At 44.9% G+C, this 10010-nt stretch overlaps 1 protein-coding gene across 10 annotated transcripts in view; it reads right to left on the reverse strand.

The window, feature by feature from the left end:
- The window catches only part of ADGRL2 (adhesion G protein-coupled receptor L2), a 203017-nt gene extending 193286 nt beyond the window's left edge, over positions 1-9731 (reverse strand). For 5 of the 10 annotated variants that reach the window (XM_065910300.1, XM_065910378.1, XM_065910371.1 and 2 more), the window contains exon 1: positions 7829-7964. The gene's annotated coding sequence lies outside the window, so the exon portion shown is untranslated. The other 5 variants (XM_065910337.1, XM_065910346.1, XM_065910309.1 and 2 more) reach the window with 5 other exon arrangements.
- Positions 9732-10010: the final 279 nt, after the last annotated feature.

A 10010-nucleotide genomic window follows, 5' to 3' on the forward strand; every position in this document is an offset into this window, starting at 1 on the left:
ATGTCACAGTATTTAATTTTAAGAATAAATGATTAAAGCTCACTTTATAAACTAACTAGAAAGAATTCTTTTACCTCTCTCTACAGATAGACCCTACTTACTATCCTCTACTAGAGAAAGCATGAGTCAAATGCAAGGTCACGTAGACCGCCCCTGACAGCCAAGAGCCATCTTTGACAGTAATTGGGGTTAGATTATTCTGTCACCCAAATTCAGTGTAATAATCTGTTTAGGGTGTGGACTGATGCAAAATCACCTACAAAATAAGGCAAAGTGTGCATAGCACAAGAATTTAATAGTCTAAAGGCAGGAAATACCTTTGAGAACAAAACAGAGATCAAGTCATATCATTTTCAAAGTCAGTTTAAAAACAGATATCTTAATCATTTTACATTTTAAACTTGCCTCTGTGCTAATTTTTAGCCAGTAACTGTCGATTAATACTGATGTATACAAAGGAACAAAAAGGAAAATGTATGTTTATGTACCTACATGTTTGTACACATTTGACCAAGAAAAGAGTTAGACTATTATCTAGTAACTAAAAGGACAAAATTAAATCCTTCCTCTTTTATTATATATCTCACAATGCATTCTTCTTTGCTACTACAATGGCTAAAGTTTTTGTTATTCATCCAGAAAAAGATACAAGGTTGTATCTGGTTTTGTTCTAACAAAGTAATATGTGACCAAATTGATCAGAGTCTTAAGTTAACCATTTTTTCAACTTCTCTCTCAAATTTAAAAACTGTTTTTATCCCTGTTTCTTTTCACAGCTACCTGACAAAAAAAATTTCAGTTACTTCATGCATCTTAAAATAGAATTAAGATCTGGTTATTATTTCAGGAAGTTAACTTCTGTTTAACCTGCCTGCTTTTTAATCTTGTTTAATCTATGTTTATTAAAGTACTGAAACTATCCTTTAAAAAGTCTCCCAAAGAATTTTCAGCTTTAAGGAGGCTTCTTTTTTAAGGAACTCATTTTGAAATATTGAAATTCAAAGATTAAGGTGTAATCCCTGGGTGTGAATTTTAATGTTTATAATGGACTCCTCACAGATTGGGAAAAAATCAATGGCAAGACCAACAGGGGCCCGTTTTGCTCAGCATACGTTTTCTTGTCAGGTCGTGATTAATGCTGTGCTCTGTAGAGGGAGACATTACATCCGGGCTAAAACAGTCCTAAATTTTACCCTCAGGCAGAAATCTGATTTAAACATCTCTATTTAAAGTGACATTTGTCCTCCCTTTTCAACTGGTTTCCCCAGAAATTCCAGGAAGTTGACTTCATGACCTAAAAACAACCGGGTGGCTGTGAAGAGCAGTTGCGCCTGTCCTTGCACTTCAGTAAATCTGGGTGCCAGAACGAATCCAGGTGGTGACAAAACAGGCGCCTAGCTATCTGCTCGGATGAATCCCATGCCATTTTACTGCTACGAAAATTTAAGATTTAGAGTTCAGTGGAATTCTGGAGTCACTAAATATCTCGATTACGTGTTTCTTTGGCTGATAATAACCTAGCTATCACTACTGATGGATAAGTGTCTTTTGATTCATAAAATTACATCTGATTTTCCACTACAATGAGGTGAAATATCAATGGATTACAAATTCTAGAAATCCAGAAAAGCAACAATGTCATGGAATAGCTTCCATTTAAAAAAAAAAAAAGGAAAGCAAACAGAAAAAAGGTTCCCATAACGAAAGTCCCCAAGTAAACAAGATGTATGTGTATATAAGCAGGCGCCAATATTCTTACACTGTGAAACATGGTAACTTTTGATATCATTAAGCAATTGAGACAGTGCTGGCAAGTTCCTACTAACCAAGGTAATCTAATTTCTGCTGCTTTTCAAAGTAAATTGATTTTTTTTTTCTTTTAGCCGTCTGGTAATTGAACAAATTTATACAACTGTGATGGGATTTTACTTACCACCACACAATGCATAAAATCCTTTACAAAGACAAACTATATTACTTTATAAAACTGCATTTTTGTTGTAATTAAACAAACTGTATTTAAACTTGCTCTGTGCTTCCAAAGCAATCAATAGCATTTTGCTATAAGCTGCACTTTACTTGCAGGTGTTAAGCGGTTTCTTCATTTGCTCTACCTTTTCTGGAAGATAATTTTTATTTACAAAATCCGAGAATTTTTCTGGTAAAAATAGCTTTTAAAAAACTGTTGGTAAGAATCCATTGGAAAGTGTAAATTATTGCCTACATTTAGTACATCAGATAAATGACCCTAAAAAAATTTTTAATAATTTTTATCATTTAGGACTTTTTCTTACATTACACCAGGATCCACTTAAAAAATACCTACTTACATCAAAACAGCATTTAAGGGATTTTCATAATTTATGCGTGCATGCCTACTCAGTCGCTCATTTGTGTCTGACCCTGTGACCCCATGGGCGCCCCATCAACTGTAACCCAGCAGGTTTCTCTGTCCAAGGAATTCTCCAAGAATACTGGAGTGGGTAAGCTATTCCCTTCTCCAGGGGATCTTCCCAACCCAGGGATGGAACTCAGGTTTCCTGCACTGCAGGTGGATTCTTTACCATCTGAACCATCAGGGAAGCCCTCATAATTCATAACATATATTTAACAAAACCTATATATTAAACTTAACATACAACATTGAAGTCTTGAATAAAATTTAGGAATCAGATCCTAGTTGTAGTTACTCCTTTAAAAGTTATCACATCATGTCAAGAAAAATGATATTACTTTAATATTCTAATTCCATAATTCTAATAAGTAGTAACTATCTCTAAATTAATAAATGTCCTTACCTTTTTCCTGAAACCATTAACAAATAATAATAACCACTTCTTCACCAATCTTAGGTAGCAAAAAGATTTTAATAACAGTTTCAATTTTTCTGATAACATTAAGTCTAATTATAGTAATCCAGATGATCAAATACTTTTCAATCTTTCAACCTTCAATCAAGAATTATTGAAGAGATGAATATTTGGGTGGGGCTACAGACTATTTAGTGTTATATAAGAGAGGATTTAACGAAGCTACGATTTTAGTCTATCTTTAAAATAAGAAATGCTTTCATCTTTCTTGTAAATAGTTACAAAACCTCTATCTGTTAAGGTAATGTGAACTAATACTTAAACAAATTACCTAAGTAACTGATATGACCAAAACAGGATTTTAAGTCCTTTCCAGGTCTAGCAGCTAAAGTTATTGTTTTTAAATAGCAATCCTATAGGACACTAAATTCTTCAAATTTCCAAAACTAATCTATGTGCTGTTAATCTGTGCGAGTGGTATGGATTCTCATTAACATGAGAACAGATTTCTACCAGGTAGGGTTCGGCTCATTCCTTGAAAAAATGACTGCAAAACTCTCTTCATTTCATACTACACTTGTCAGTAAACTCAGTGTTATTGAGTATTTATTCACAAAAGTTAGGTCAAATAAATATTTTGATAGAAAATATAGCAATAACATTTTATCACTATGGTGTGCTTCTAGTGATCTTCTGACCTTTCCAACATTTGTCTTAACTCATATATTCCTATATTACTTAAGATAAAATATTATTTTAAAGATTTTAATAAAACACACAAAGCTCAAATAATGATCAAACAAAAGTTCTAACCCTAAGTAAACCTGGCTTTTAAAGTGATCCTCTTGCTAATTTTAAGAAAGGAAACGCCCAGAAGCTTGGTGTTAACGTTTCTGCTCATTGTGAAAACTGTAGCAATAAAAACCCCAACTGTTTGCCTTAAATTAAGACTTAGAGTACTCTATGTGAGATCTGTTTATGTATACTAGTTTTTATAACATCTGGAAGTTTTCTTGTCTGTTTTTGATATTAGTCCATTAATAAAGCAGAGAATCAAAAGCCTGGAAAAACTATATTTATTGGAAATCTTCAAGTCCAAACCTCAAGTAATTGGTTTGTTCTACCCCACATGATTCAATATTCTGATTTTCCCAACTACCTGCTCCCAGAGCTATCTGCATTTCTAAATTTGTTTTCTGTTGCCAACACATAGTAACTCAGTGATTGAAAATGGCAGTTGAAGTGCTTCTACAACACATTAATTTTTCTCTAAGTAGTCCAATTTTGTCATCTAAATGTTGAAAAATCTTTTCACTGCATTTTACACCTTTAGAGATTTGCTGAATTCAGGTTCACCTTCATATAAAATGAAGAGCAATGTTTTCAAGACAATTTTTAGATTATCACTAATAGCTTTAAAGGATAATGTGTTTTCTTTATAGCACTCTGCATTCAAAGCAGGCTAGTTAACAGCAACTTAAGTGCAATAATAGCAATTACATCAATGTGGGCTTTTTTACCTGGAAAGTACTTCTCAGACAACTGAAGAGATCAGATAAATAAACTATCATAAAATGATTTCAGGGTAATAATATACAATTTGAATGCCACTAAAAAAGTTTTCATCTTAATCTGAAAAAAAAACTATCATCCTATTTCACTGAAGACTTACAGTATTAGGTGATTAATGGTTATTTTTCTCTCCAAAACTTTTTTATTAATTTTCACTTTTAAAAGGAAAACAAGGACTTCTGAATGCGTCCTTTAAAAAAAAAAAAAAAAAAAAAAAAGCCCCCTCTAATGAAGGGGTATCAGTTCATGTTCAAAAATCAACCAACCATCAAAGGTAGAACTATAAGAGATATGTGCTTACAAATCTCCAAACCATCCCTGAGATTCATTTTCATCCTAAAATGAGGTTTTAGAAAATCTAAAGCTAAATAAATAAAACCAATATTTCCCCAGAAGTTGAAGATAATAGTTCTCCCTTGGCCCATCTGCTTGCCATAAAATAACCCAAATGACCTAAGTACCTGTTATTTATTTCTTTATTCACAGATATTGAGTTGTTTAAAGAAATTCAGAGAACATACTTCTCTGCAAGGGCAAAAAAAGCCATTAGTATATGCTATATACATATGAAGAAAAATCTCTAAGCTGACTTCCAGAGCTTATTATTCAATAAAATACAAAAATTTGAGACAAAACAAATCAATATTTAAGCAATTATCTCCATATACAATTCATGAAAAATCTGGGTATCACTTCGAAATCTTTTCAAACTTATACTTGCAACATAAGTTGCATTAACCAAGTTTATGTTGTTTTTAATACTCAAAACTCTCCACGGACTTTTTTTTACCTATAAATTTAGCAAGTGTATTAAAGTTTCCTGAGTATACAAATGAGTGTCCTTTCATCACAAGATTCTATCGCTTTATACATTAATTAAAAGACTTTCTCAGCCATTTTACTAATATAACAAAGTGCAGACTTTAGAAAAGTATTAAGTTAACAGGAAAAGCTTTCTCGCTCTCTCTTCCACTGAAGGGACCCCAAAAAACAGGCAACAGTGACTCTCATAAAATAAAAGGTCACTCTTTTTCTAGGAACAAACCATTTATCAATAGAAAATAATTGTCTTTCCATTTGCAAGGGCTCCACAGCAACAGACAATGTTTTTAGCTCACATAATTACAAAACAGTATAAGTTCAGAAACACGGCCTGAATCCACCTCCCTATTTTTACCCTTTACAATTCTCATTGCCCTTTGGGCCTCCACTTGGAAGCAAATGGAAGACAGGCTGAAGTTTTCTCAATTGAGCTGAAGCTAAGAAACCTTTGATATGCTAATAGTCCCCTTCAAACGGTAAGAATTCACACTTGCATTAATTCAAACAATTTGTGCAGAATGATGTGAAATGGCACCTCTTTTAGAAGCAAGCAACAAAAGGAGAGAATCGGAATGTCTGAAGAAACTAAACAACAGAACATTTGTTCTGCAGCATTCTATCGTGCATAAACGTACTGGAGGGTGGAGGCGAGGGACTACAAAAAGTTCCACAACACACCTGAACAGAAGTATATTTTCTTATAAAGGGTTTCTCAAGTATTACAAAGATACTAAATTTAAGTTACAAAGTTACCCTTTACCTAGGTCAAGAGTCCCATCACAACTGGGAATGTTGCCAAAGACACCACGCAAACCATTCGATTTTTCTGCCATGGAGGCAGATTGCCTCCTTGGTGCCCATCTTTTAAGGTCTGCCCAAGATCAAACTTGATTTAATAAAAGACATCCCAACAGGCAATTATTTACCAAACGGATGTGACTTTTCCTCAGTGTGTAACTCTTGAGTTGAGCAAAGAGCAAACTCGGTGGGGCCCGTTCCAGACACAAACATTGACAGGAAAATGAATGGACCAACCATGTCCGTTAATGTACGCCTCTGAAAGAGAGAAGTACACACCGTGTAAAGAATGCAGAAGAAAATTTAAGAATCGGGGGCGGGGCGCGGAGGAGAGTGCCTAAGAACCTGGCCTTTGTAACGGGAACCATATGGTTGGTGGCTGCGGCTCAGACGCTCCCAGGCTGCTTGGAGAAGCTGCTAAGCAGCCTGACACCTTTCAAGAAACAGGAGGAAAACATTTCCTCGGTCTGAATCTGAGACAAAACAGTTTGCATCGGGAAGAACGGAATGAGGGGGCCAGCGAAGGGGGAAAGGATAGGTTGGGGGGAGGAGTCCGTAGAAGGTGGGGAAAGGAGACTGACACCGCAGGGCTTGTCCCTCCAACTATGCTTTCAGAGGACAGGCTGAGGAGGGGATTAAAACAATATTTAGGGATAAAGAAAACCGTGCCTTAGCAGCCGCTCATAGCCGCCTTGGCACAAAATAAAGCTTCCAACGATTTCTCCTAAGCCAAGCCCCGTAGTTTGGCGAAAGGAACAAACTTTCTAGATCCCTAGCGAAGGAGTCTTGCAGGAGTGCCTCCCCACTGCTGAGGCGCTTCTGTCGCTCCCCTCGCCCTCGCCTGTCCGCAGGAGAGCCGGGTGGCCCCAGCCAAGCAAAGAGCCCACGCTCGTTTAAGCGCGCTAAGAGTTGGGGGGGGGGGGTCTCCCTTGCCTCGCGGCCCTCCCACGCCTTTTCCCCCTCAGCTCCCCACCCGGCACCCTGGTCCCACAAACCAGGCTTCCAGAAGTTCACAGCCCCAGCGCCAAGCCCAGAAGCCCACACCCCGTAACTCCGGCCGCAGGCCCAGCGCAGCCCGCTGCTGCCCTCTCACTGCGGGTGCGGGAGGCACTTGGCCTCCCAGGGGCCCGCCGGGTGCTCGGCCCCGCCGCCCTTAATCGTTGCCAGCCCCCGTGCCGGCCTGGCCACATCTGGCGGCGCTTTGCTGTCATCCTCGCCTCTCCACACCATCTAACCACCGACGAAAAGCAACAACCACCCACCACAACTCAGCCCGTCGGCCCCTCACCCCCCGCCCACTTGCCCCGAACTCGCTCCCAACGCTCGGCCTCCCGGCTCCACTCACAGCCCCGGACGGATCTGCAAGTAGGAGGGGCGGGGGGGACAGGGGCGAGCTCCCCGCCGGGCCTCCGGCGGGGGGCGCGCCCCACTTTCTGCCTCCCCAGACAGGCTGTGAAAGAGCGAACGGCACCTTCTGACCCAGACTCTCAGTAAATCAAAAAACACTCCCCTGTCCCCCCCGGGGCCCCGTGCAACTAGGCTGTAACCAAGAGGACTTCACGACACTGGCAGGGCGAAGCGGCAGCAGGCTGGGCAGGAAGGGGAGTTCTGCGGATCGATATCCGAGGAGGGGGAGGTGGAGGTGGGGGCGAGTGGCCCGAGCCCGCGCCGTTCTCCCTCTTGGCCCCGCCGAACTTTAACAGCGCAGCCCCAACTCACCTTCGGCTCCCTACACCTCCAGCATCCACCCCCGTGCGGATGGCGCAAAGCAAACAGGTCTCCGAAGCCCGGCACAGAGGCACATTGTTCGCTCCCGCGGCTCTTACCTCGGTCTGCGAGCGCGCCCCGGGGGCGGGCCGTCTGGCGCAGGGGCCGCGCGGGGAGAGGCGCAGAGGGCTGCGGCCACCCGGGCCGGCGAGGGCCGAGGCCGGCCGCCGAGTCCGCGCGGGAGGCAGCGCCGCGACTCGCCGGCCGGACACAGCGCCGCGGCTCGGCTCGTCCTCTTGCTTGGCCGCCGCCGCCTCCTCCTCCTCCAGCCGAGCAGCCAGCGCCGGGCGGCTCCTGGGGTTAGGTCAACATTTTCCTGCAGTTTCCCACACACCGCTCAACGAGAGGCGTCTTTGGCACACGCGCGCGCGCGCCCCCAGACCGCACGCTTCTTCAGAAAGATCAGAAATTCGGGAAGCGGAGGGAGAGGGGTGACGGAGGAAAGAGCCCGACAGAGGTGCGCAGACTTGAGTGTCCCCTCCGAGCGGCAGACGCGGGAGGGGCGAGCAGACGCCGGCGGCGCGAGGCCAACTCAGTTCGTCAGGCGAAGCCACTCAGCCCGCCGTCCGCGCCGGCCGGGCTGGCATCCCTCGAGCCGACCCTGCGGCCTGGGGAGGGAGACGGCAGCGGCCCCTCCTCACATTGCGGGTCCCTGGGCCGAGGTGGAACGCTGACCGCTGCCCCCCCCCCCCCCAAGACTGGCTGAAGGCGAGGACTGGGGCTTGGGGAAGCGGGGAGGTGTAGGGAAGAGTCACGCCAGCAACGGAGGGGAGGTTCCCCCCCGCCCCCCGACTCCGACGATCCCGAGGAATTCTCCGGTAAGCTCCCGATTTCGCTCCGGTACCTCTGCGTGTGTGTGTGTGAGGGGAGAGAGAGTGAGAGGGAGAGAGAGGGAGCGAGAGGGAGCGAGACGGGGGAGCGCGAAGTCCTGACACAGACTCTCCGCGAGGTCTGAACTGGAGTCACCTCCAGCCTCCTCCTCCTCCTCGGCCTCCTCCTCCGCCCCAAACCCCCACCTCCCCACCCCCGCGAGTTCGGCTAATCATATAAACATATTAGCGTGTACAGCGACAAAGGATAAATCTCTCCCTCCTGATTTTTCCAGCAAAGGGCTCAGGCAAACTCAAAAGAAGATTACAGGCTGCTAAGTACAAAACGTGGAGCAGATAATCTATAACTCATTGCCGCCCAATAGCCATTTTCCACTCCATTTGAGCAGCTGCGGCGATGGTGCACCCGAGCAAGGGGGAGGGGAGCGAAAGGGGACACTTACGGGCTCGAGAGGTTCGGGTGGCGGCGGCGGTGGCCCAGCAGCCGCCCGAGAACTGGCCGGCCCCGGCTCCGCCGGCCCGGCGGCCGCAGGGCTCTCCGGGCGGCGGCGGCGGCGGCGGCGGCGGCGGCGAGGGACGCGCGCGCACGGACGCGGAACGCGCCCCGGAGGCGGCCAGTGGTGGCTAGCGCCCCTCCTTTCCCCTCCCCGTCGACTCGCCCCCCCACCTCGGTCCCGGGGCTCCGCATTCAGTCCACCCCCCACCGCCCCTCCGCATCCACACACCCATTCCCTGCCGATCCCCCACCTCCCCAAACTCCACTCACTGCGCGCTCGATCCTCCGCGCGCTCCTCCGGCGCGCGCTGTCCATCCTGTCTACACACACGCACTTTAAAAACATTTATTTTATTTCTGGAACGGGGTGAAAGGTATTTGGGAGACCGCGAAGCTCCGGCCTCCGAGGCGGGGCGCCGGGGGCTGGCCTGCAGCTCGGGGGTCCCCTCCCCTCTTCCCCTCCAGGCTCGGGAGCTCTTTTCTTGCCTGCACTTCTGAGAGGCGCCCAGGATGCGTCTTTTACCCACCCCGTCTCCAGGTTTTCTCTTTTCTCCGCGCAGCGAGCCGGAGGCCCCGAAACTTTTAGTTTCCGCGGCCCTCCTTTTGTGTGACTGTTCGGAGGAGAAAGAACGTCTGTTCGCCTCGCCTGCCTCCGTCCGGCTGCGGCGCGCGGGGGACGCTCCAGGGTTAATGCGTCTTTGATACCTGAGATTTCCGGCGGGCTTGTTAATGAAAGTTACATTTTTTTTTTTTTAATTGCGATGACTTTTTCTTTGTAGTTACAGAGAGCTAGCCAAACTTTGACTTTGTTGACTATATTTCACAAGAGCGTTTTGTTTGTTTTTGATTAAACCCACCAGGATAAGCAAAGGAAGGAAAGGAGACTACAAGGCTCTTTTCTCGCAAGTGCACTCAT

The sequence above is a fragment of the Muntiacus reevesi genome, chromosome 1, assembly GCF_963930625.1.
Source record: "Muntiacus reevesi chromosome 1, mMunRee1.1, whole genome shotgun sequence".
Lineage (NCBI taxonomy): Eukaryota > Metazoa > Chordata > Mammalia > Artiodactyla > Cervidae > Muntiacus > Muntiacus reevesi.